Raw genomic sequence first — 27,969 nt, 5'->3', positions numbered from 1 at the left:
AGCTTTGAGTCATCTGTTGGGTTGAATTTATCTCTCCACCCTGGAGGCTTCTTGCCTCTATTCCTGATGAAGGGGTTTTGCCTGAAATGTCAATTTTCCTGCTCCTCAGATGCTGCCTGACCTGCTGTGCTTTTCCAGCACCACTCTGATATAAAAAATGTTGGGTTGAATGTAAGCTAACCTTGTATTTCCGAAGTGAACTTTAAGTAAATTCCAAGGAACTGGAGGATATCAGCAACATCAAAGCAGTTCATTATAATGTATGAAACAACAAACTTAATAGAGATTATTTACTACAAATCATATGATGAAAAAGCCTCACATCTCCACTCACACTGTAGCTATTAAAACCACACAAAGGCACAGATAATTCGAATGTGACTTGGTAGAGTGTTGGTTCAGTGCCAGCCATGGCTCAGTCAGTATCACTGTTGGCTGCTCAGTCAGAGATTGTGAGTTCAAGCCCTATTTCAGAACCTGCTATATAAAAATCTACACTGAGACTCACTGAGTGTCCCAATATTGGAAGGGCAAGCTGTCCAATATGATGTTTAAACAAATCCCTATCTGCTTTCTTAGCGGCATGTAAAAGATCCCATAGCACCATGTTGAAGATCCAGCATGTCTTCCATTGTGTTCTGACAAATGTTTAACCCTTAAACTGAAAACAGATTGTCTGGTCATTGGGTGGCACAGTGGCTTAGTGGTTAGCACTGCTGCCTCACAGCGCCAGGGTCCCAGGTTCGATTGTAGCTTTGAGTGATTGTCTGTGCGGAGTTTGCACATTCTCCCTGTGTCTGCGTGGGATTCCTCCCACAGTCCAAAGATGTGCCGGTCAGGTGAATTGGCCATGCTAAATTGTGTTAGGTGCATCATTCAGAGGGAAATGGGTCTGGGTGGGTTACTCTTCGTAGGGTCGGTGTGGACTGGTTGGGCTGAAGGTCCTGTTTCCACACTGTAGGGAATCTAACCTATTGCTGTTTGAGGAGTTTGCTGAGGACGAATTGGCCACTAAATTTCCTACATTACAAGAGTGAATGCACTTTAAATGTAAGTTATTAGCTGTAGAATACTTTGGGGTGTACTGAGATTGTTAAAATCTGAAATATAATTGTTTTCTACAAAATTCTGATTTTGGTGCTACTCCCTTGAAGGTGGCGAACTTTCACCCCCAGCAATAAAGAAAATACGCTGTGATTAAAAGTTACATGATACAGCAAGTACATGGGAACTTCAAGTTCCAATCCTGGCTTGGAAATATATCACTGTTTTTTTCACTGTCACTGGGTCAAAATCCTGGAAGGGGATTTAGGATGATGGCAATCCAGTAAGTCTGCCCCGCTGAGCTCCGCGCCAGAACCCAAACAAAGTGGTGCACTCACCCTCCCTTTATTACCCACCGTGGTAGAAATTGTCAGTTTTGGACCCCTTGTTCAGTGCTAATTTAAAATACTTAGAAAAATGACTAAAGGGAAGGGACCACGAGGATCACAACAAGCAGGGATCTCCCCTGCGGTAACCAACATGCCCGCATGCCCGGTGTCGGGGTCCGCAATCTCCCCAGGAGACTTACCCATGGAGCAGAGCCTGGTCTCAGAGTTTTTAAACACTGAGAGAAGATCGATTCAGCAATGGAGGAGACCCGGACCATGCTCGATCTGATCTCGGTCAAGCTGCCGATGCACGACCAGGAGATTTAGTGTCTCGGGCAGTACGTTATGGAGGTGAAGCAGCTGACCGTGGGTTCTGAAACCACGGCAGAATCCTTGGGGGGTCTGGTCCAAGCCTTGGAAAGATGGGTACAGGTTTTGGAAGAGCATGTCGATGACCTTGAAAATCGAGGCTGTCGGAAGAACATCCGTCTGCTGGGGCTGCCGGAACGGGAGGAGGCTCCTGCAGGTTTTGAAGCTGGACGTCGAGGTAGGGTGGGTGCAGGTCAAGTGGGCCCACCAGGTCGCAGTGCGCAGGCCTGGATCGGACCAGCACCCCCACCTGGGACGAATCCAGCATTATAGAGATAAACAAATGATGCTGGAAGCACTTATACACAAAGGGTCATGAATTATCCTTTTGCAAAAGTTTTCTCTGGTCGTGATTCACAAGAGGAAGGCCTTTGATGAGGTAAAAAGATGGCTGTGGGACTCGAATATCCAGTACTCTATAAGATATCCAGCAATATTACTTTTCAGTCACGGAGGATCCACATTCAATTTTGATTCACCGGAAATGGCAAAGGACTTCCTGAATATTTTAAGATAAACTGGCTGGCTCGAATAGTATGGGCAATAATGTTTACTTTGTAGTTTGTCTGGTTTACCTGGTTGTTGGTGTTCCTTTTAATATATACGGGAGGCCTAATTGTATTTTCTTTTTCTTCCTCTTCTCTCTCCCTTCCTGTTATCCTTCTTTTTTTGCCTCATCATTTCCTTTTCATTTCTCTCCCTTGGTATGGGAAGGAGGGGAGTGGTAGCAGTTTCTCTGCCAGGACTGCCTCGGATTAAAATATGGGTAGGACAGGTTGAATGCCCACTTTTAACTTTCTTCTAATAAGATGCATGTAACTTTTTCTTCCTCTGTGTTGTCTGGGGCTAGAGCACAGCTTCAGGTAGAAGGAGCCATGGAGGGGTTAATGGGTAGTATGAGCGCCCCCTGTGGGCAAGGGGGAAAGTCTCCTTTCATTTGTATTATATGTTGGTGTGTTATAGAAGTAGTTGTTAGATGTTTTGATTGGGTAGTTTTGGCAGTTGTATTTTTAAATTTATACAAACTGTTTACTGTTTCCACTCAGTGCACTGAGTGGGGTTCTTCCTCCTGGGGGGTCACAGATGTTTCGGACAGCTATAGCTAACCATTCATTTAAATGGTGCACTTGGAACATTAAGGGGAGTCATTCACCAATTAAGAGAAAAAAGATACTTTCAAACCTTAGGAGAGAAAGGGTCGATGTAGTCTTGTTGCAGGAAACACATCTAACCGATAAGGAGCACTTAAAGTTACAGCAAGGAGGGTTCGGACGGGTGTTTTTCTCAGCCTTTAATTTGGAAAGTAGAGGAGTTGCTGTACTCATCCAGAAGAATCTCCTCTTTCAACTGTTAGACCAAATTAAGATGAATATGGACGGTTTATGATTCTTAAAGCGTTAATACATGGTATTGGATTTTGAATGTATATTGCCCCTGGCACATACCCTCAAATTTTTAATGGATGCACTTTCCAGGTTGATGGCCCTTGGGGTGCATCATACAATTATAACTTTAACCAACTTATTGACCCCAAAGTGGACAGAATGCTTAGGGGGCTTTTTCCTGTCTGAGAGCAGCAGGAGGCAGAGTGGAGGTGACGCTGGGACCAAGAACTTGTCAGAAAGGTAAGAACATAGTATATATTTGGGCAGTGGCTAAACCCAAGATACAACACATGTAGTATCTCCCTCCCACTTCACCCTTTCCTCTAACCAGAAGAAAAGGACTCTGTAAGGTAAGGATTTTGTCTTTTCTTTTATATATTTAAGTGTTTCTTATTAGTTAGTTGACATAAAGCTAAGGCTTATAATGGCAGGGGACCTCAGATCCATGGCATGTGCCTCTTGCTTGATGTGGGAGCTCAGGGACGTGGCTGACATTCCTGACTCTTACACTTGGAAGAAGTGTGTCCAGCTGCAGCTCTTGTTTGTCCACATGACGGCTCTGGAGCTGCGGATGGACTCACTGTGGAGCATCTGCGATGCTGAGGCCATGTTTAGTGAGTTGGTCACACTGCAGATTAGAATTGCTAGGTAGACAGTGAATGGGTCACCAAAAGGCAGAGAAAGAGTAGGAAGGCAGTGCAGGTGGTCTCTGCGGTCATCTCCCTCCAAAACATGTATACCATTTTGGGTACTATTGGAGGAGATAGCTCACTCGGGCAGGGCAGCAGTTGCCAGAATCATGGCACCGTGGCGGGCTCTGCTGTTCAGTAGGGCGAGAGATTCTATTGTAAAGGGAGTAGAAAGACAGTTCTGTGGTCAAAGACAAGACCCCTGGATGGTATGTTGCCTCCCAGGTGCTCGAGTCAGGGATGCCACTGATTGGCTGCAGAGCATTCTGAATGGAGAGGGTGAACAGCCAGCCAATGTATAGACACCAATGATATAAGTAAGAAATGAGATGAGGTCCTGAAAGCAGAATTCAGGGAGCTAGGAGAGAAGTTTAAGAGGAGAACCTCATAGGTAGTGATCTCGGGATTGCTACCAATGCCACATGCTAACCAGGGTAGAAATGAAAGAATAGGCAGGACGTACACGTGGCTTGAGGGGTTGTGTAGAAGGGAGGGGTTCAGATTTGTGGGACATTGGGATTGGTTCTGGGGAAGGTGGGCCTATTATAAATTGAATGGTCTACGCCTGAACTAGACTGAAACTAATGTCTTTGGGGGAGTTTTTGCTACTGTTGTTGGGGAGGGTTTAAACTAATATGGTAGGGGGCTGGGAACCTAAAAAGAAGACTAGTAGACAGTGAGATAGAAATACAGACTGTAAGGAACAGGATCATAAAGTCAGCATTACCAAGGAGAAGAGTAGGCAGAGAGAAGATGAATGCAAAGGAACTAGTGGTCTGAAGTGCATATGCTTTGATGCAAGGAGTATCGTGGGTAATGTTGATATGTGGGAGGCTTTCAAAGTTAGGTTGAAGATAGTGCAGGATAGGCATGTCCCTTTGAAAACAAGGGATGGGAAAAGTAAGATTTGTGAACCATGGATGATAGGAGAAAATGTGCGACTAGCCAGGAGGAAAAGGGAAGTGTATATAAGGTCCAGGCAGCTAAGAACAGAACAGTCTTTGGAGGAATATCGGGAGAATAGGACCAATCTTCAGTGAGGAATCAAGCGGGCTATAAGGGGTCATAAAATAACTTTAGCGAGTAGGATTAAGGAGAATCCCAAGGCCTTTTATTAATATATAGAAGCAAGAGGGTAACTAGAGAAAGGGTTGGTCGACTAGAGGATAAGCAAGGAAGGTTGTGTGTCGAGCCTGAGCAAATGGGTGAGATTCTTAGTAGTTACTTTGCATCATTGTTCACTGAGGAAAGGGACATAATGAATGTTGAGATTAGAGATAGAAGTTTGTTTACTCTGGATCACATTGATATAAGAAGGGAGGATGTGTTGGTAGGCTAAAGGATATTGAGGTGGACAAATCCCCAGGACCAGATGGGATCTATTCCAGGTTGCTGAGGGAGGTGAGAGAAGAAATAGCTGGGGCCCTGACAGATAACTTTGTAGCATCCTTAAATACAGGTGAGGTGCCGGAGGACTGGAGGGTTGCTCATGTTGTCCACCTGTGCAAGAAGTGTAGTAGGGATATTCCAAGTAACTACAGACCAGTGAGCCTGATAAAACATGGTTTTGTGTGGCAGAGGTTGTGCCTTACCAACGTAATAGAGTTATTTGAGGAAGTGGCCAAGTTGAATGATGAAGGAAGGGCTGTAGATGTCATATACATGGACTTTAGTAAGGCGTTTGATAAGGTTCCTCATAGTAGACTAATGGAGAAAGTGAAGTCACATGGTGTGCAGAGTGTTCTAGCTAGGGGGATAAAGAACTGATTGAGCAACAGAAGACAGAGAGTAGTAGTTGAAGGGAGTTTCTCGAAATAGAGAAAGGTGACCAGTGGTGCTCCACAGGGGTCAGTGTTGGGGCCACTGTTGTTTGTAATATACATAAATGATCTCAGAAGAGGGCATTGGTGGTCTGAGCAGTAAGTTTGCTGATGATACGAAGATTGGTGGAGTAGCAGAAAGCATAGGGGACTATCAAAGAATGCAAGGGAATATAGACAGGCTGGAGAGTTGGGCAGAGAAGTGGCAGATGGAGTTCAATCTGGGCAAATGTGAGGTGATGCATTTTGGGGAGTCTAATTCTAGAGCCAACTATATTGTAAACAGAAGAGACTTGGGAAAAGTTGATGAGCAGAGAGATCTGGGAGTTCAAATCCATTGTACCCTGAAGGTGGCTGCACAGGTGGATAGAGTGGCCAAGAAGCTAAATGGTATGGTTGCCTTCATCGGATGGGGCATTGAGTATAAGAACTGGCAAATCATGTTAAAATTGTATAAGACTTTGGTTCGGCCGCATTTAGAATACTGTGTACTGTTCTGGTCGATGGGGAGGGTGTAGAGATATATTATGAGGATGTTGCCTGATATGAAAACTGCTAGGTATGAAGAGAGGTTGAGTAGGTTAGGATTGTTTTCGTTAGAAAAAAGGGAATTGAGGGGGGACCCGATTGAGGTCTACAAAATCATGAAGGGTATAGACAGGGTGGATAGAGATAGGTTTTTTCCCAGGCTGAGGGATTCAATAACAGAGGTCACGCGTTCAAAGTGAGAGGTGAAAGGTTTAAGGGGGATACACACAGCAAGTACTTTACACAGAGGGTGGTAGGTGCCTGGAACGCAGTGCCAGTAGAGGTAGTAGAGGCAGGCACGGTAGATTCATTTAAGATGCATCTGGACAGATGCATGAGTAGATTTATAGAGTCATAGATATGTACACTATGGAAACAAACCCTTCAGTCCAACTCATATATGCCGACCAGATATCCCAGCCCAATCAAGTCTCACCTGCCAGCACCCAGCTCATACCCCTCTAAATCCTTCCTATTCATGTATCCATCCAGATGCCTTTTAAATGTTGCAATTGTACCAGTCTCCACCACTTCCTCCGGAAGTTAATTCCATACATGTATCACCCTCTGCGTGACAAAGTTACCCCTTAGGTCTCTTTCATATCTTTCCCCTCTCACTCTAAACCTATGTCCTCTAGTTCTGGACTCCCCCACCCCAGGGAAAAGACGTTGTCTATTTACCCTATCCATGCCCCTCATGAGTTTATAAGTCTCCATAAGGTCACCTCTCAACCTCCGATGCTCCAGGGAAAACAGCCCTAGCCTATTCAACCTCTCCTGATAGCTCAAATCTGCCAACGCTGGCAACATCCTTGTAAATCTTTTCTGAACTCTTTCAAATTTCACAACATCTATTCAATAGGAGGGAGACCAAAATTGCACGCAATATTTCAACAGTGGCCTAACCAATGTCCTGTACAGCCGCAACATGACCTCCCAACTCCTGTACTCAATACTCTGACCAATAAAGGCAAGTATACAAACGCCTTCTTCATTATCCTATCTACCTGCAACTCCACTTTCAAGGAGCTATGAACCTGCACTTTGTTCAGGAACACTAAGACCTTACCATTAAGTGTATAAATCCTCCTAAGATTCAGCAGACGGATACAGATCCTTAGGAATTGGGCGATAGGTTTGACAGTGTATTTAGATCGGCACAGGCTTGGAGGGTTGAAAGGCCTGTTCCTGGGCTGTAAATTTTCTTTGTTCTTTGTTGTTGCAAGTATATCCCCACAATCCAGGCAGTTGTTGGACCTGAACAAGGAGCTGGGGTTGGTGGATTTGTGGAAGTGTCTTCACCCTGATGGTAGGGATTTCACATTTTTCTCTAGGCTACATAAGTGCTATATCAGGATTGACATGTTTTGCTCCCTTTGACCTTTTTGAATTCGGTGCTGTCTTGCAGAATAGGGAACATAGCCATTTTCGATTATGTGGCAGTGTACATGGAGGTCAAGGCTAGTGGTAACGGGACAGGCTCCCAGCACTGCCACATGGACCCTTTCCTCTGGAAGGATAGCAAGTTTGTAGAGTATTTTTCACTGGAATTTAAAATCTTTTGGGACATTAATTTTGGGGATGGATAGTAATCCATCAATGCTCTGGGAGACTGCCAAGGCCTGTGCATGGGGGTTGATTATTTCTTACTCTGCGATTCGGAAGTGGCAGAGGAGAGAGCAGCAGCGTTTGCTCAAGGCCCGGCTGAAGGCAGCTGAGGGAGCATACTTTGACAAACCGTCTGGAACCAAATTACAGTGGATTACAGCCCTCAGGGCTACTTTCAATGCTGCACTCACCCAGACAGCAAGGAGGGAAATCTCCTTTACAAAACAGAGGTTATTTGAGTACGGTGATAAACTGGGTAGATATCTAGTGGACCTGGCCAGAAAGAAGAATGCCCCACAATCTGTCACATCCATCAGAGAGAGTGCTGGTACTCTTACTTTCAATGCCATAAAGAGTAACGCTGCATTTCAGAAGTTCTATCCTGAGCTGGACTGGTTGGAGGGCTGTGAGAACAAACTGATGAAGATGGAATCTTTTTTTAAGACCCTGGACCTTTCAGGTGCAACTTCAGAGCAGGCGTCCTTTCTGAATGTCCCCCTGACAATACAGGAAGTACAGGAGGTGGTGAGGCAGCTCCAGAGTGGTAAAGTGCCCAGCCCAGATGGACTTCAAACTGAGTTTTACAAGGGGTTTATAGACATGCTGTCTGGGCTACTGTTGGATATGTACAACCAGTCGTACAGTCAGCACAACCTCCCATCCAGTCTGAGAGAAGCAAATATTTCACTTATTCTCAAGAAGGGAAAAGGCCCAGAGGATTGCACTTCCTACAGGCCCATATTGTTACTGAATTTTCTTCAACTAACTGATGAAGGAGCAGCGCTCAGAAAGCTAGTGCTTCCAATTAAACCTGTTCATCTATAATCTGGTGTTGCATGATTTTTAACACAATATTGATGACTCCTCTGGAACCATCAAGTCTGCAGCTTGTCTTATTATCAGAAGTAACTTCCCTGTTGCTTATCACACTTGGCATTGACCGTCTGTTTGAAGGCAGGAGTTTCCTGTAATTAACTTCTTCTACAGGGCAATCATTTGTCCTTGTGGCATTAGGCAGCCAGTTATCAAGCAGTTGTTAAAACAGTTTTGTTTATGTAACCTTGACTCCTTCTTTTCCCAGAGATAGTTAATTGCTTTCAATTCCTGTATAAGTTTGTCCTTGGCCCTTCACAGTTTTTTTCCAGACAGAGTTATTGCTGATTCTTTCAATCTATGAACAGTTCTTAAAATTCTGAAGTTTGCACTATCACAAAAGCCCCTTCCAGGATGTATGAGCTGGTTTTGAACTTCCTTTCATTGAGTAACCTTCTGTTGCTGATGTACTGGACAGACCCTACTTAGTGCAAAAGACTTGTGGACCCGGTTATTTTTTTCCCAAGGTACATACTTCATCCTCTCAAGATTACTGTCAAAGTCTCTGACAAACCTAATAGATGTTCCTGTGCTTCTCTGTGCAATTTGACAAAGTCATTAATGGCCAACACTGTGGGATTGCCTTCTGCCTGGAACTGAGTGGGTGTCTGGTTCCTGACCGTTCTGTGAGTGAAAGAGACTAGGGCACTACTTCCTTGGCCAGTTCTGGAGGATGTGGTGGGCAAGTGCTCACCAGATTGGGTCCATGAGTCTAATCTAGGAAGTGAAACCACCCCAAGGTGGAAGTCTCTGAGCAGGAGCGTGGTGCAAAAGAAAGCCTTGCCAGTGCTACCTCTCGGGGGCCTATGGCTTCTTCCTCAGACGTGAAGTTGGAGGTGGAGCTGAGTGTCTCTGGTGTAAGTTTCCTCAGAATGAAGGTTTGCTGGGTGCTGCTAGTGTCAACAGAAAAGGAGATTAGTTATGTAAGAGATGTGCAGATTAACGATGAAATCACACTGGCACATTGGGGGAGCTGCACAATGAAGCTAATTGGCTTTGCTGCCCTTTGCGGTCTCCACTCCCCACATGAACAGCCGCATTCTCCTCTGGCCAATTCAAGTATTTTCTACATTAATTTGTGAGCACTTTTATGTCTGTGACTCCGTCCTCTCCTACCTTCAGGTTTTAGCCCTCGCTTGGTTGTGGGACAGTGTTTCCTGCAATAAGATAAAGGGAGGGGCTGAGTATGACAGAAGTAGATGGAAGAGCAGTTAGCGATGACATAGAAGGCAGGAAGGGTGATAATGTGTCCCGAGTGAGTGAATCGGAAGTGCAGAGGTTTCATCGTTCAAGAGGATGAGCTGGTTGAGAGCCATTGAAAGACATGATGTGTACAATACTGAGAGGTGATGCCCCTGAGCTTTGGTGTGAGGCCTGTGCATTGGAAGAGTTGACGTAATTGGTGAATCTGTGTGCATGTGAGGTAGCAGAGACAAGATGATGGCATTCATTCTTGGGCAACACAGAAGATCATTAACCCTCGTCCTGCTCTGCTCAGTGTTCAGTTTGACCCTCGACACAGCACTGATTTGGGCTCTTATTGCCATCCTGGCTGGCTGGATCAGGTCATGTGGCTTCCTCCATCAGTCTACAGGATAAAGCACAGGCCTATTCTGCACTGCCCATGCAGTTCCCTGGCAAGGAAGTAAGGAGTAACAGTACACAGTTGTGTTGGGGGAACCAGGTCCTGCCTTGCAGTGCCTGAAGTGCACTTTTAATACAGTGCCAGCTGCATGAATTCCAGAAGGTCCCAGCAGCAGCAACTCTGCCACTTCTCCAGCAGCACAATTCCATTAGGCGGGCACTGTTCAGCCCAGATACACACTTAATGAGGTGAATTGTGGGAAGTTAGGGTGAGAAAAACTGCTGTTAGCAATAGTGTGCCATGAATCTCACTCATCAAAACACACTAAATCAAAATGGGTTCATAATCTCTTGGGCAAATGCAGATTAATTAAAGAAAGGCTATGCAGATTTGTTGAGGACAAATCATGTTTAACAAACTTGCTTGTGTTTTTTTAATGAGGTAACAGTGAAGGTTTGTGAGCACAATGCTCTTGACCTGGTGTATGGACTTTAAAGCACTTAATAAAGTGCCACATAACAGATTTGTGAGCAACGTTGTAGCTCATGAGGTAACGTGAACTGTATCAAAATGGATAAAAGATTGGCCACATGACAGATATTTTCTTGTCGTAGCTGCTGTCATTTGTTTTGGGTTTGTATACAAGGCAAAATGACAAAAAGGGATTAGGCGATTTGTATTCTTACAGTGATTCACTAAATAAGAAAGGCTACGCGATCCATTTATATTATAAAAGTCATTTTAGAATTAGAATATGATTAATAGCTTATGTTCCTCGTGACTGATTTTTTTTTCCCCTCAAATACTGAGTCTGAAATAGAACAAAGCAAATTAACAAAATATTTCTTGATATGGTAACAGTATGTACGCTGGGAGTACAGCACATGACAAGCAACAAAAAAAAATTCTGGCACAGATTATGAATTACACTGCAACAACTAACAGTGAAGTTGTTTCCATATATGGTCAGAGCTTTACTGCCAGTTCAAAGGTCAATCTCTCCAACCCCCTTGAGCTACTCAGCTTCCTTCAGAATGAAAAAACCTTGATGTTACAAGCAATCTTGTTGGAGGGCAGTGTATGTTCACATTAGACGAATATTCACTGCATCTTGCAATGTGACCATGATTGTTCAGACAGTGCTCTTCAAAATGTCACAAGCTATTACTGATGAAATAATTCTTAATCAGAAAAATTACTTTTAGAAAGCAAAAGGACATCAGTCACTTCCTGTTTTCTCTCGTCCTTCCTCACACTTCTCTCTAAAAGTTGGAGCGGAGCTTTTAGATGCAGCCTGTGATCCCCAGAAACATCCCAGAGCAATTAGATTTTAATTGATCTCAAGATGTGCATGTTTATTACTCTTCCCTTCCACGTGTGAGATTAACTACAACTCACTTCCACAGCTAAAGCTCGCAACCATTGTTAAGTCTAAAGACCACCATTGGAGATTGTCTAAAATAATGCACCCCAAGCTATTTCCATTTTAGGTTCAGAGCTATTTTAGGAAACCTTGCAAAATGATTCTACAGTATCCTCCCAGGAACTCCTCCCCTCTGAAAACCCATATTCATTGCAATATAAATCACATGAATGTTATATCCAGATAGAAATGCTAATTAGCTATTCTATAGACTCAAATTTCATTCTGTCATGGAATTAATTAGACCATTTGAAGAATGGCCCATTACAAAATCTGAGACTACTAAACTGCCCTGTGACTTAAAGATATCCAGTCTATTCACCATCTGCACAGTTGATTCCGCCATTAGTTTTGAGGTGCATGGGGATTTGTACGTAAATCACAACAGATCAGTATGCAAGTTCACATAACCAAGAAGACTAATGGTGTGCTAGCCTTTATTGCAAGTTGAGCTGAACATAAACGTAAGGGTGTTGCACATCAGTTACAGATGGCATTATTGACACTACTATGATGTAAAGTTTGTAATTTAGATATTTTTTAATATCGTTCATGTTCGAGTTTGGATTTTGAACTTAGGTAACTTTTGACCTATTTACATGAGGGATTTTAATAATTAATGAGTCAATATTTCTGCAGTCATGATTTTTTAAAAACAGTATGTGTGAGAGAATCCCTGAAGTGATAAACGGGAATTTAGAGTCATAGAGTCATAGAGATGTACAGCACGGACACAGACCCTTCGGTCCAACCCGTCCATGTTGACCAGATATCCCAATCCAATCTAGTCCGAACTGCCAGCACCCGGCCCATATCCGTCCAGACCCTTCCTATTTATATACCCATCCAGATGCCTCTTAAATGTTGGAGTTGTACCAGCCTCCACCACACCAGCTCATTCCATACACGTAGCACCCTCTGCATGAAAAGGTTGCCCCTTAGGTCTCTTTTATATCTTTCCCCTCTCACCCTAAACATATGCCCTCTAGTTCTGAACTCCCCAATCCCAGGGAAATGACTTTGTCTATTTATCCTATCCATGCCCCTCATAATGTTGTAAACCTCTATAGGATCACCCCTCAGCCTCCGACACTCCAGGAAAACAGCCCCAGCCTGTTCAGCCTCTCCCTATAGCTCAAATCCTCCAACCCTGGCAACATCCTTGTAAATCTTTTCTGAACCCTTTCAAGTTTCACAACATCTTTCCGATTGGAAGGAGACCAGAATTGCACGCAATATTCCAACAGTGGCCTAACCAATGACCTGTACAGCCACAACATGACCTCCCAACTCCTGTACTCAATACTCTGACCAATAAAGGAAAGCATACCAAATGCCGTCTTCACTATCCTATCTACCTGCGACTCCACTTTCAAGGAGCTATGAATCTGCACTCAAAGGTCTCTTTGTTCAGCAACACTCTCTTGGACCTTACCATTGTGTGTATAAGTCCTGCTAAGATTTGCTTTCCCAAAATGTTCACCTCGTATTTATCTGAATTAAACTCCATCTGCCACTTCTCAGCCCACTGGCCCATCTGGTCCAGATCCTGTTGTAATCTGAGGTAACCCTCTTCGCTGTCCACTACACCTCCAATTATGGTGTCATCTGCAAACTTACTAACTGTACCTCTTATGCTCGCATCCAAATCATTTATGTAAATGACAAAAAGTAGAGGACCCAGCACCGATCCTTGTGGCACTCCACTGGTCACAGGCCTTCAGTCTGAAAATCAACCCTCCACCACCACCCTCTGTCTTCTACCTTTGAGCCAGTTCTGTATTCAAATGGCTAGTTCACCCTTTATTCCATGAGATCTAACCTTGCTAACCAATCTCCCATGGGGAACCTTGTCGAACGCCTTACTGATCCATATAGATCACATCTACTGCTCTGCCCTCATCAATCCTCTTCGTTTGCAATTTGAGAGATTTTGCGATTGGACAGAATAAACATTAGCTTACTTTTGGTTCAGAAGAATGAGGAACTGCTTATGGGTAAAACCCCATAGCTTAGAAGTTTTTGGTTTCAGTTCACAGCAGTTCTGGTTGAAGATCGATGTAAGAAATATTTTCTGTCAGACAAGACAGTTAGTTGATAACAGTTAGGAATTAGGTTACCTCAATGTAAGTGGTCAATGGAAAGTTGAAAATAAATTGGTTTATTCTACTTTATCTTCATTTATTTTATATAGTAAACTTCTGTTTTCATGTTAAAACATGATCTGCAGTTTTGTGTGTACGTCATTGAGTCATAGAGTAATACAACATGGAAACAGGCCCTTTAGCCCAAACTGGTCCATGCTGACCATGGTGCCCACTCAGCTGGTTCCAATTGCCTGTATTTGGTCCATATCCCTCTAAACCCTTTTCATCCATGTACCTATCCATATGTTTTTTAAATGGTACTATTGTACCTGCCTCAATCACTTTCTCTGGTAGCCTATTCCATATACGCACCATTCTCCACTCTGTAAAGAAGTTGCCTCTCAAATCCTTCTTAAATCTTTCCCCTCTCACCTTAAACCTATGCCCTCTAGTTTTCAATCCCTATCTCTGGGAAAAAGACTGTATGCATTCATCCTTTCTATGCCCCTCATGATTTTATTCACCTCAATAAGATCACCCCTCATTCTCCATATTCCAAGGATTGGTGGGCGGCACGGTGGCACAGTGGTTAGCACTGCTGCCTCACAGCGCCGGAGACCCGGGTTCAATTCCCGCCTCAGGCGACTGACTGTGTGGAGTTTGCACGTTCTCCCTGTGTCTGCGTGGGTTTCCTCCGGGTGCTCCGGTTTCCTCCCACAGTCCAAAGATGTGCAGGTTAGGTGAATTGGCCATGCTAAATTGCCCGTAGTGTTAGGTAAGGGGTAGATGTAGATGTAGGTGTATGGGTGGGTTACGCTTCGGCGGGGCGGTGTGGACTTGTTGGGCCGAAGGGCCTGTTTCCACACTGTAAGTAATCTAATCTAATCTAATCTTAAAGTCCTGTCCTAGCCAACCTCTCCTGTAACTCAGGCCTGCTAGTCCTGGCAACATGCTCATAAATCTTCTTTGTATTCTTTCCAGTTTAACTATATCTTTCCTATAACAGGGTGACTAAAACTATGCACTGTACTCCAACAGCAACCTCACCAATGGCTTATATAACTATAACATAACATCTCAACTCCTGTACTCGATGCGTTGACTGATGAAGGCCAGCGTGTTAAATGTCTTCTTCACGACCCTGTCTACCTGTAACGTCGCTTTCAAAGAACTACGTATTTGTATGCCCAGGTCCCTCTGTTCCAAACACTCCTCAGGATCGTACCATCTAGCAAAAACAATCTAAGTTAGTCCAACCTTACCTTATAGTTAATGTATTTCAATCCAGGCAACTTCCTGATAAACCTCTTTACCCATATTGTACCTAGGTTTGACTTTCCAAAATGTAATACCTCACATTTATCTGTATTGAATTGCATTTGCCAATCCTCAGCCCACTTCTCCATCTGATCAAGATCCCTCTGTAATCTTTGATAACGTTCCTCACTATCAATGATACCTCCTAATTTCTTATCATCGGCAGGCTTACTAATCATGCCTTGTACATTCACATCCAGATCATTTATATAAATAATATCAAAGGTTCCAGCATCAATCCCTGTGGCACACCGCTGGTCACAGGCCTTAAGTTTGAGAATCAACTTTCAAACATCACCCTTTGCTTCCTACCATCGAGCTAATTTTGAATCCAATTGGCTAGTTGTCCTTGGATCCCATGTGACCTAACCTTCATGACTGGCCTGCCGTGCAGGACCTTGTCAAGTGTGTTTCAGTAAAAGATGATGTTGTTAGAACATAGAACAGTATGACACAGGAACAGGCCCTTCGACTGTGCCAATCATGATGCCATTCTAAACTAATCCCATCAGCTTGCACATGGTCTGTATCCCTCTATTCCCTACCTGTTCATGTGTCTGTCTAAAAGCCTCTTAAACTTTGCTATCATACTTATTTCTACCACCTTGCCTGGCAACACGTTCCAGACAACTATCAACCTCTGTATATAAAACTTGCCTCACACATCTCATTTAAAATTTGTTTTGCTCACCTTAAATCTGAGCCTTCTAGTAGTTTATATTTCTACCCTGGGAAAAAGACTCTGACTATGCATGCCTCCCTTAATTGTAAATCCTTCTATCAGATCGCCCTTCAGCCTCCAACGTCCTAGTGAAAACGATCCAAATTTGTCCGACTTTACCTTATAGCTAATGCATTCCAATCCAGGCAACTTCCTGGTAAATCTCTTTACCACATCCTTCTTATAGTGTGGTGGTCAGAACTGTATACATTACTCCACATGTGGCCAAACTAAAGTCTTATACAATTGCAACATGATTTGCCAACTGTATACCCAATGCCTCAACCAATGAAGGGAGCTATGGATTTGCAGCCTAATACCCATCTGTATATCAATGCCTCTAAGGAGCTGCCATTTGCTGTATACTTTCCTTTACATTTGATGTCCCAAAATGCATTACATTTGTCAAAATTAAATTCTATCGGCCATTTCTCTGCCCGACCTTCCAACTGATCTATATCTGCTGTATCCTTTGACAACCTTCCTGTTTATCCACAACTCCACCAATTTTCATGTCATTTGCAAACTTACTAATCAAACCACCCACATTTTCATCCAAATCATGACATTAAACCAGAGGTCCCAGCACTGGTCACAGGCCTCCACTCAGAAAACACTCATCCACAAAACTATTGTCTGTCTTCAGCCAAGCAAATATTTTTATCCAATCACTGTGGATCCAATGTGACTTAATCTTCTGGGTAAAAACAGTGACTGCAGATGTTGGAAACCAGTTTCTGGATTAGTGGTGCTGGAAGAGCACAGCAATTCAGGCAGCATCCGAGGAGCAGGACCAGCCTATCATTGTCAAATGCTTTACTAGAGTTCACATAGACAACATCCACTGTCGGACACTCATCAATCATCTTTCTCACTTCCTCAAACGTTAAATAAATCAAAACAAAGTATGATCCACTCAGTCTACGTTTTTTGACTTCTCCAGTAAGAACATTAACTGGAATGACAAGACCACATCTCAAACAGTGTAGTTTTTGTCTCTTTAAGGAAGAATGTAAATAGATTGAAGAATATGCAGAGGAGGCGTATTAAATTGACAACTGGAATGAGCAGGTTATGTTATAAGGACAGATTGGACAAACTTCTCCTTGTTTCTGTTTGCGTTCAGAAGGGTGAGGGTGATTTAATTGACATGTGTAAGATCCTGAATAGTTTTGACAACGTGGATTATGGAAAGAATAAATATTTCCTCTTGTGAGTCAGCCTCAAATTAGGACAGAGATGAGGAGAATTCTTTTCTCTCTGAATGCAACTCTGAAACTGGTTGCCTTAAAAAGCAGTAGAGGCAAGGTTAACAAATATTTTTAAGACAGAAGTGGATTGATTCTTGTTAGGCAGGGAAATCAAGGGTTATTGAGAGTCAATGAAAATGTGGAATTCAGAATACAAGAAATCAGCCATGATCTAATTGAATGGTGATGCATGTTCAAAGGACCAAAGGGTCTCCATCTGCTCCTGTTTACAGACATGAATAGCTTCCATTTTGTCCTCACAATCTCGTTAACCTTTAGCAATCAAACCACGCAGGATTGTAAATCCAATTCAGAGCAAATCTCATACCCTCATCAATTCTCTATCTCACTCTAAATTAAAGATCCAATCCCAAAGCATAATGTTATAAACTGCATAAGCATATCATACTTCAGATGTTATGCCAATTGTACTTCTGTAATGCTGCCAGATAGGGAATTCAAGGACTTCAACAATGATGAAAGCAATGTGATAGATGTCCAGATGAGATATGAAGGATAACTTGGAGGTGATAGTTCTCTACTGTTAAAACATAGAACATAGAACAATACAGCACAGAACAGGCCCTTTGGCCCTCGATGTTGCACCGACCTGTGAACTAATCTAAGCCCACCCCCCTAAACTTACTCCATCATCATCCATGTGCTTATCCAAGGATTGTTTAAATGCCCCTAATCTTAACTACATTGGCAGGCAGGCCATTCCATGCCCTTACCACACTCTGAGTAAAGAAATTGCCACTGACATCTGTTTTAAATCTATCACCCCTCAATTTGTAGTTATGCCTCCTCGTACAAGCCAACGCCATCATCCTAGGAAAAAGACTTTCACTGTCTACCCTATCTAATCCTCTGATTATCTTGTATGTCTCTATAAAATCCCCTCTTAGCCTTCTTCTCTCTGGTGAGAACAGACCCAAATCTCTCAGCCTTTCCCTCCAGACCAGGCAACATCCTGATAAAACTCCTCTGCACCTTTTCCAATGCTTCCACATCCTTCCTGAAATATAGCGACCAGAACTGTACACAATATTCCAGTGCAGCCGCACTAGTGTTTTGTACAGCTGCAGCATGACATTATGGCTCCAGAACTCAATCCCTCTACTAATAAAACCTAACACACTGTATGCCTTTTTAACAGGACTATCAACCTGGGTGGCAACTTTCAGAGATCTATGTTCATGGATTCCAAGATCCCTCTGCACATCCACACAACCAAGAATCTTTCCATTGTCCCAGTATTCTGCCTTCCTGTTATTCTTCCCAAAGTGAATCACCTCACATTTATCTGCATTGAATTCCATTTGCCACGTCTCAGCCCAATTCTGCAGTTCATCTAAGTTCCCCTGCAACCTGCAACATTCATCCATACTGTCCACTACTCCACCGAATTTGGTGTCATCTGCAAAATTACTAACCGATCCACCTAGGCCTGTGTCCAAGTCATTTATAAAAATTACAAACACCAGTGGTCTCAAAATCGAATCCTTGTGTCACACCACTAGTAACTGGATTCCAGACTGAATATTTTCTATTAACCACCACTTGCTGCCTCCTTACAGAAAGCCAGTTTCTAATTCAAACTGCCAAATCATGCTCAATCCCATGCCTCTGCATTTTCTCCAACAGCCTACCATGTGGAACCTTATCAAAGACTTTACTGAAGTCCATGTACACCACATCAACTGCCCTACGCTCATCCACATGCTTGGTCACCTTCTCAAAAAACTCAATGAGGTTTGTGAGACATGACCTGCCCTTGATGAAACTATGTTGACTATCTGCAAATTGTTACTTGCTAGATGATTATAAATCCTACCACTTATAATCCTTTCCAAAAGTTTTCCTACAATAGATGTAAGGCTCACTGGTCTATAATTACCTGGGTCATGTCTACTGCCCTTCTTGAACAAGGGCACAACATTTGCAGTCCTCCAGTGCTCTGGTACTAAACTTGTAGACAATGATGACTCAAAGATCAAGGCCAAAGGCTCCAACATCTCCTCCCTAGCTTCACTGAGAATCCTTGGATAAATTCTATTCAGCCCAGGGGACTTGTCTACTTTCACTCCTTCTGGAATTGATAACACCTCTTCCTTACTAACCTCGATCATTTCTAATCCAGTACCCTGTAACTCATTCTTCTCTTCGCCTTTTCCTGAGTGAAGACAGATGAGAACTATTTGTTTAGAACTTCTCCGATCTCCACAGGGTCCACACACAACTTCCCACTTCTATCTTTGACTGGCCCTATTCCTACCCTAGTCATCCTTTTTTTCCTCACATACCTTAGGCTTTGTCTCCCTCGCTTAAATGACCATGTCACCACCTTCCTCCTTGACATCTCTACCCAGTTTCATCCCAGTTGCTTTCTTAAGTATGAGGCCCTCTAGCCCTCACCTCTCATCCCTCACCCCCTTACACTTACCCATGATAAATGGGTGATTCATGAAGGTCTATTCAAAATTGTTACGCACTTGACCCGTTATAAAATCAAACATTGGCATTCATATATAAAGACAACTAACATTTATTAACATCATTAAAAGCAGTCAATCAAATTGAGAATTTATAACCCTCATTCCATCCCACACCTGCAACCTCACATTGTGATAATCATAGGTATAGAAGTAGCCATGTAGTAATGAACATATAATAGGATGGGATAAGCAATATATACTTGCCCGGCAAGCAAAGCCCACATTATCTGAATTTTCTTTTGAAAGTTTAGCACTTCAAGTTGTCTTTGTTTTCAAACTCCTGGAACAGATATTTTTCAACTCTCTCAGACAAAAACAGACTTTTTCTTTCAATATTTAAAGGGCCAGTTATTTAAATAAAACCCCACCTGCTGCCTGCTCTATGTCCCATTCTTGTCTTCACTTGCTGCCCACCCTGTGCTTCCAAACTTGCCACTCTGGTCTCTGTCCCCATCTCCACTCGCTCAAACCCTGTTCAGCTTACTGTTTCATTCAGCACTCAGGCTGCTGAGGGTTGGTGAGGCAGCCAGGACTCATGAGTTGGGAGTGGGTAGCAAGATGATCGAGAAGAGGGGCTGTGCGCAGGAGGTGAACAAGGCGATGAGATGCTGCCAAGTGAGGCAACAAGGAGCAGCAACTGACAAGCATCCAAAACATTGTTATTTTCCATAGGCATTGCTGCATTGTGGCAGTGATTTCACAGGCGTGTAGCAGTGTGGCTGCTGGGAGATCAAATGGAGCCTGAAAATAAACAATTTTCCTCTGGATAGTGTTGAACTTCTTAACTGTGATCCTATCCAACTGAGCCATGGATAGTTTATTAGATAGTATCACTACAGTGTGGGAAGAGGCCATTCAGCCCATCAAGTCTGCACCGACCCTCCAAAGAACCTTCCACACAGACCCAGCCTCCCCACCCTGTCCCTGTCATCCCACATTTCCCATGGCTAACCCACTTAATCTGCACATCCCTGGACACTATTGGCAATTTAGCATGGCCAATCCACCTCAACTGCCTATCTTTGAACTGCAGGAGGAAACCAGAGCACCTGGAGGAAACCCACACAGACACAGGGAGAACATGTTAAGTTCACACAGACAGTTGCCTGAGGGTGGAATCGAACTCATGTCCCTAATACTGAGGCAGCAGTGCTAACCACTGCAGCCTTCCCTAATTTGAGCTCTGAAGATTGTCAAGAGGGAACAGAGAGGGCAACCACTGCATATCACAAGCTGCTAGCTTGCTCTTGTTGTTACTGTCAGTATGACTGGCCCAGTTAAAGCTTTGATCAGTGGTGACCGTGACTCTGTTGGTGTGTGACTCATAGATTGTGGTTCTGTTCATGGTCAGGAAAAGCTGACGAGACATTTTTTGCTGTTTGGACACCCTTCAAATCCTCCTATTGCTGGTATGGTTTTTTTATCAGAGAGGTTAGAAAGACTGAACTTTGTGAAATAATCAGCAAACATCCCAGTGCTTGACCTTCTGATAGTTAGCAGCAGCTGCCAGTGGTTTCAAAGCTTTACAATAATATCTGAAGGCTGTATACAGTAACAACCAAAATCCATGATCGATTTCCTCTTTATCATCTCATATTACACCATTCTGGGAAGATTGCTTTTTCTTCAACCCACAGTGAACTCAGCTTTGCTAGGGCTCTCTGCTGCCATATCCAGCTAAATATTCCCTAACGTCAACATTGGCTTCCCTTATCTATTTTCCAGCATTTAACTCTTGAGTCAACTTTGGCAGAATGTAATCTAAGTGTCAATGTCCTTTTTTTGTTTTCACAAATAAGGCATACCCAAGCAATCATCCACGTAGTTAGGTGGATGCCAAGGCCATGGGAACATGGGGGTTAAGAGGGTAAATAACTCTGACACAGATCTACTACACTCTAGTCACAATGCTGTCAGGATCCACAGAAACATAACAATACAGAAAATGAGAAAGAATGAGCCACAGACGCACAGAATTTGTTTATAGTTCCCCTGTTAGTTGCCAACCAGCAAGAAAACAACGTTGTTACAAATTTAGCTCCTTAGTCCAGTCAACGGAGTTACTTTCAGTCAGCTTGGGCAGGGAAGGTGGCGGGAGATGGTAATGGTCTTGACACAGTATTAATTGGTGATTCATGCAACTTTATGTGCCTTTTCTTTTAATACACAAGGATTAACTTTCTTTGTTCACCACAATTCACTGAACTTTCTTGAGTTTTTGAAACTTGAAGGAATGCATAGTTGCTGTAAGTCAAGAATTGAGTGGCAACTTGTCTTTCTGTAATTTTCTCACCGACCCCCTGGGTGAGAGACAAATTGTAATGTGGCTATTCCTATGCAATTGGTTTGGACAAGCTTCATCTACCAGTTGCACTGCAGTAACTCACCTAAGTTCCTTCACCTGTATCCTCAAAAACCACGATCTTTACCATCTAAAGAGACAAAGGCAACAAATACATGCAAATTCCACCACCTGAATGTTCCCCTCCAAGCCACATACCACCCTGACTTGGAAATATGTCATCGTTCTTTCAGCGTTATTGGGTCAAAATGCTGGAGTTCCCTCCTGAGCAGCATAATGGGCATTCCTCAATCCAAGGGCTGCAGCATTCACGACAGCAGCTCACCACCACCTTCACCAGGGCTATAAGAGATGGCATTAAATGCACACATCCCTTAAATGAATAAATAAAGGAAAAATGTTTATGCCTCATTTATTATGTTATAGGAATCTAACAACACCGTAAGCAAAGGTGTTGCTCTTGCTTTTTTGTCATAAAAGTCCCCATTCAGTCTTGTAACTATGACCATGTTCTAAATCCCATAACTATTGGAAACAATGGGCACAATCTACATCAATAGAGCTGAGGTGGGGAAGGTCAAGAGTGTCAAGTTCCTACGAGTGACGATCACCAACAATCTGTCCAGCTCCTCCCATGTAGATGCAACAGTCAAGAAGGCACAACAATGCCTCGCCTTCCTCAGGAAGTTTGGGAAATTCAGCGAATCCATGAGGACCCTCACCAACTTTTACCGATACACCACAGAAAGCATTCTACCTGGGTCCATCACAGCCTGGTACAGCAACTGCTCTGCCCAGGACTGTAGGAAACTACAGGTAGTTGTACACAAAGCACAGACCATCCATGGAATCCATTTATATTTCCTGTTATTGGAGAAAGGCTCCCAACATCATCAAAATCCCTCAAACCCGGTAATAGTCTGTTCCATTCGGCAGAACATACAGAAGCTTAAACACATGTTCCAGCAGGTTCAAGAACAGCGTCTTCCCCGCTGTATTTAGATGCTGAATGGAACTCTCCAAATTCAAATCTACTGTTGATCTTGCTTTGTGCATCTCCTGTGCAGCTGTAACTTTCTAAACCTCACTCTGTCTATACACACTACGATGTGTATGTCCTTGTATGTTATGATCTGCCTGTACTGCAAAACAAAAGGTTTCACTGTACTTAGGTACATCTGACAACAATAAATCAAATCAAATCAAATTGCAACCCTCTGTGCTCGCTGGTGCCAAGTTTGGAGGTGGAATTAATGACCAGTTCATGGTCTCTTGCCACCTCTGCTGGTACTAACCCTGCTTTGGGCAGGGCAGGAGTGTTGCTATGGGGCAAGTCAGCAACTAAATCCTGATGACCAGCGTGTCACCTTCAGTCTCTGCTTCAAAGGGAGCTGCTGGTCTCTCTATGCCTGGTATCTCTTGGTCAGAGAGAAAGTGAGGACTGCAGATGCTGGAGATCAAAGTCAATAAGTATGGCACTAGAAAAGCACAGCCAGTCAGGCAGCATTCAAGGAGCAGGAGAATCAACGTTTTGAGCATAAACTCTTCATCAGGAACATTCTTGATGAAGAGCTCTTGGTCAGTGAGACTACTCCCATTGAGGCCTTGACTCCATAGAAATGTAATCAGGAGCCTGAATGCCTGATTGGCTGGCTTGGGGTGAACCTTCTCAAAAATAAAACAGGCATCCCACGTCTCTTGACAGTTCTCCAGGCTGTGGCTGAGACCCTTGACACCACAAAAAAGATCCCACCAGTGCGTTCCCATTCCTGTGCCAACCTTTCACATTGCTCCATACTACACATTATACAACAGAAAAAAAATCCCACAGCTAAAACTAATTGTACAGTTAAGTTACCTTTACAGTCGCTTGAGTGAACATACTGTGGATAAAAGTCATGTAGAGGCCAGATGTGTAAGGAGGGTTTTTAAAAATTCATTGACAGAATGTGGACCTTTCTGGCTAGGCCAGGATTTATTGTCCACCCCTAATTGCCCAGAGGGCAGTTAAGAGTCAGCCATGTTGCTATAGATCTGGAGTCACACATAGACCAGGTAAGGATGGTAATTTATTTTCCTAAAACCCAGATAGATTTTTCCAACAATCAACAATGGATTCATGGTCATCATTAGGTTCTTACCTCCATATTTTTGGGGGTTCAAATTCCACCATCTGCTGTGGTTGGATTCGAACCTGGGTACCCAGAACATTTTCTGGGTCTCTGAATTAACAATCCAGCAATTATATCACTAGGTCATCACCTCCCTAATTACGGTAGTGGGATTTTCTCCTGAAAGTTTGTTTTATTGAACGGCTGAGCTATATTGGTTCCAGTACTTTTCCAATCCAATTCTGCAAAAGTGCCAAAAGGCAACTTGCGCAGGTGGAATTCCCCACCTTTCACCTTGTGGTTTCTCCCTTCATCTCATACAACAAAGACTAGAAGTGACTCCACACCACATGAAGTTCAGAAAATTCAGTGGTAATTGTGAATTTGACTGAAAGTGCTAGAAGGGCAGAGGATGCGGATTATTGGATAGATTTACATTAGTATAAGGTGATATCAAAGAGACAGACAATGCCTGGTGCTGAGCTAAATGAAGGACTTTAATTTGTCCAGTACACATTACTTGGACTGAGAAGTTGCAAAGTGTCCAGTTTCAATAATTGACATTCCTGAGATCTATGGTAGGGAGTGGTGCTAGATATTGTTCGCATACATACAGAATGGTCTTCACACAAAACCATATATAAAAGCATTGACACAAATCATGCAAATTCCAATATCCACAGCTTTGCATTTATACTTCAGTATCATTGTAGAATGTTAACCCAAAGCACTTCACAGAACCACAGGGAAATGTGGACATCTAGACAAAGGGGGAGACTTCAAGTGAGGTGACGAGTCAGGTTTTGATGAGAATCTGAAAGGAAGAGAGAGATGTGGCAAAATGGGAGCTGGGAGGCTGAAGGCAAATTGATCAAAGCAAATGGAAAGTGGGTGAAAGCACGAGAGAAGGAGATAGGTTAGTGCGAGGGCATGGGATTGAACATAACAGGGTCCAGGGCAGCCATGGTGAAAATTAAAACCAAAACATCAATCTGATCAAGACTCGAAATTGTTAACATAGCCAGCTGGGTGCAAATCCCAAAAAGAAACGTTATTGACCCAGAAGAAGTTTTCAATCGGTTGTCTGACTAGCAATCACATTTGCAAAAACAAACTCAGAATGATAGAATAAAGCCAATTCCAAACGTTTGCAACGGTTACTGTGTTTCTGGATTTGCTCACTGAAACCAGCAGAACTGTACAGGAAAGACATTACAACCATCAAGGGAACAGAAAGAGAAAACAGGGCACATCTGATCACCTTACCTTGACAGTGCAACCAATGTCAATCTTTGACCAGCGAGTGATTAGTGACAGACCTGAGTCTGGACTGTAGGCAGTGGCACACACACAGAGCCAGAGACACTTCCGTTTCTCTGTTTACTTTCTTACTTAATGTTTCTGACCCTCGCCCACCTCCTGTGCAGCATTGGAAGCTTGTCCCATTTGGAAGACACTTGTCTCAGCAAAGCTGTGAAAAAAGACACTTCCTGTGAAAGTGTTTGCCAAAAATAATATTCATTGTTCTTGGAGGAGCTCAATTTTCTCCGACTCCTCACCCAGAAGAGCAAACTGATTGACATCTGAAAATTTAACCCCTCTTTTCTTTTTCCCTAGCAAATAGCAAAATTATATCCTCTTCTCCAGAAAAACAGCGACATATCAAATGTGGGAGCTGCCACCCAGTGGCACTTATCATTGCAGTTAGCTTGAATCTGTTTGTGTGCTTCTTATTCAAAATGAAATTAATTCAATCAACACACCTGATCAGAAAGGTTTGTAACCATTTACAATGTAATGCTTTCTTCAGTGAGTAATTCACCACTACACGTACCAATGCCATGTATCATACACTTTCTATTCATTTTGTCCACTTTTTAAACCAGATTTTTAGTGCTAGTACCTTTGACACAACATTCCACCATTCACCATTCACTTCCTTGAGTAGTCAAGAAGTAAACTCAAACAGGTTGTTACGTTGAGTGATCTGACTGCACAGCAGGAGAGGAAGACAAAAGCAGGAGTGGGAGTGGTAGAGGATTTATTAGTTAGGGGAACAGACAGGTTCCACAGACATAACTTCAGGACGGTGTGTGTCTTCCATAGCACCAGGCTCAGGGAAGTCACTGAGTGGCTGCAGGAACCCTGAAAGGAGAGGGTGACAACACAGAAGTCATGGTACACATTGGTGCCAATAGTATAGATAGAATGAGGGATAAAGTCTTACATCAGGAATTTAGGGAATTAGACAGTCAACTAAAGAGCAGGTCGTAATCTCTGGATTATGCCTGGTACCAGCAAGTGCAGAAATAGAGGTACAGGGCAGGTGAAAGTGTGGCACAGGAGTTGCTGCAGGAGGGAGGGCTTGAGTTTCCTGGATCACTGAGACTTTTTCTGGGAAAGGTGGAAGTTCTACAGGGGGACAGTGTGCAACTGAACCAGAGTAGGCTTGACATCCTTGTGTTGGTGGTGGTGGCGAAGGGGCTCTTAGCACTGCTGGGAAGGATTTAAACCAGTTTAGAGGGAATACAGACATGGTGCATTCATTCAGTACAGTAGAAAAGGAATCAAGGCAGAGGGTGCTCAGTCATATTGAGTTTCCGGAGTATTGTACGTAAAACAGATAAAATTCAGGATGTAGCTTGACACATGGATTTATGATGTGGCCATCACAGAGACATAGTTTAGGGAAGAACAGGACTGGCCACTCATCCTTCTGAGGTGGTAGTATTGCATTATTAATTCAGGTGCCGATTACTGCAATAAGAAGGGATGATATCTTGGAAGGGTCTTCAAATGAGGCTTTCTGGGGAGAGCTGTTTCTGGGGAACAGAACTGGGGCAGTCAAACTGATGGGAGTGTATTATAGAATCCAAAACAACAGACAATAGAGAAGCAGAAATGTGGTCAATTCACTGGTGTGTAGAAAAAATAAGAGGGTAATTATATTGGGAGATATCAATGTCCCCAGCATTAATTGGGATCGTCATAGTGCAAGAGTATAGAGGGAGCAGACTTCTTGAAATCTATTGAGAACAGCCCTTTATCATAGAGGTGAATAGGGATGGGGCAGTGGTGTACCTGGGCAATGAAGCTAGATTGGAACTCAAAGTGGTGGGGGAGTATTTTAGTGATCATGACAAACAGCATAGATTTTAAGTAGAACAGTGGTGGGGAGGGGGTGGGACATTCAACATGGAACTGGCAAGAGTACAGGCCAAACATGTACCCCTTTGGGTGAAATGTAGTAGCAACAGCCCAGAGAACCCTGAATGTCGAGGAATATTCAGGACTGGATAAGAAGGAATAGAGAGGCTTTGGTACCAGGTATCTGATCACATGATATCGGGGTGAGCTGGCAAGATGGATACAGAACTGGCTTAGTCATAACAGACAGAGGGTAGTAGCGGAAGGATGTTTGTTGCAACGGAGGGTTGTGACTAGTAGTGTTCCACAGGGATCAGTACTGGGACCTCTGCTGTTCATGGTCCATATAAATGATTTGCAGGAAAACGTAGCTTGTCTAATTAGTAAGTTGGCAGATGATACAAAGATTGGTGAAGTTGCAGATAGTGAGGAGGATTATCAGAGGATATAGCAGAATATAGATCAGTCTGAAGCATGGGCAGAAAATGGCATTTGGAGTTTAATCTGGACGAATATGAGGTGATGCGTTCTGGAAGGTCATGTGCAGATGGAAATTATACAGTGAATGGCAGAACCCTTAGGAGTATTGACATGCAGAGGGATCTGGGTGTGCAAGTCAACAGATCACTGAAAATGACAGCGCAAGTAGATAAGGTAGTAATAAAGGCCTCTGGCATGCTTACCTTCATTGGAAGGGGCATTGGGTATAAAGATAGGCAAGTTATGCTGCAGCTTTAGTTCGGCCACACTTGGAATATTGCATACAGTGTGGATCATCACACTACCAGAAGGATGTAGATGCTTTGGAGAGGGTACAGAAAAGAATGTTGGCTGGTATTAGGGACTTTAGCTATGAAGAAAGGTTGGACAGAGTGGGTTTGCT

The 27,969-nt window shown here is 43.3% G+C and overlaps 1 protein-coding gene across 1 annotated transcript in view; it reads right to left on the bottom strand.

Moving 5' to 3' along the window:
• LOC140480767 (integrin beta-1-like) overlaps positions 1–25,491 on the bottom strand; it is a 108,491-nt gene extending 83,000 nt beyond the window's left edge. Inside the window, exon 1 of the mRNA XM_072576109.1 lies at positions 25,206–25,491. The gene's annotated coding sequence lies outside the window, so the exon portion shown is untranslated. The remainder of the gene's footprint in view (positions 1–25,205) is intronic.
• Positions 25,492–27,969: the final 2,478 nt, after the last annotated feature.

The sequence above is a fragment of the Chiloscyllium punctatum genome, chromosome 8, assembly GCF_047496795.1.
Source record: "Chiloscyllium punctatum isolate Juve2018m chromosome 8, sChiPun1.3, whole genome shotgun sequence".
Lineage (NCBI taxonomy): Eukaryota > Metazoa > Chordata > Chondrichthyes > Orectolobiformes > Hemiscylliidae > Chiloscyllium > Chiloscyllium punctatum.
Note: the sequence above shows the minus strand (reverse complement) of the source record. Positions and strands in the feature narration are given on the sequence as shown.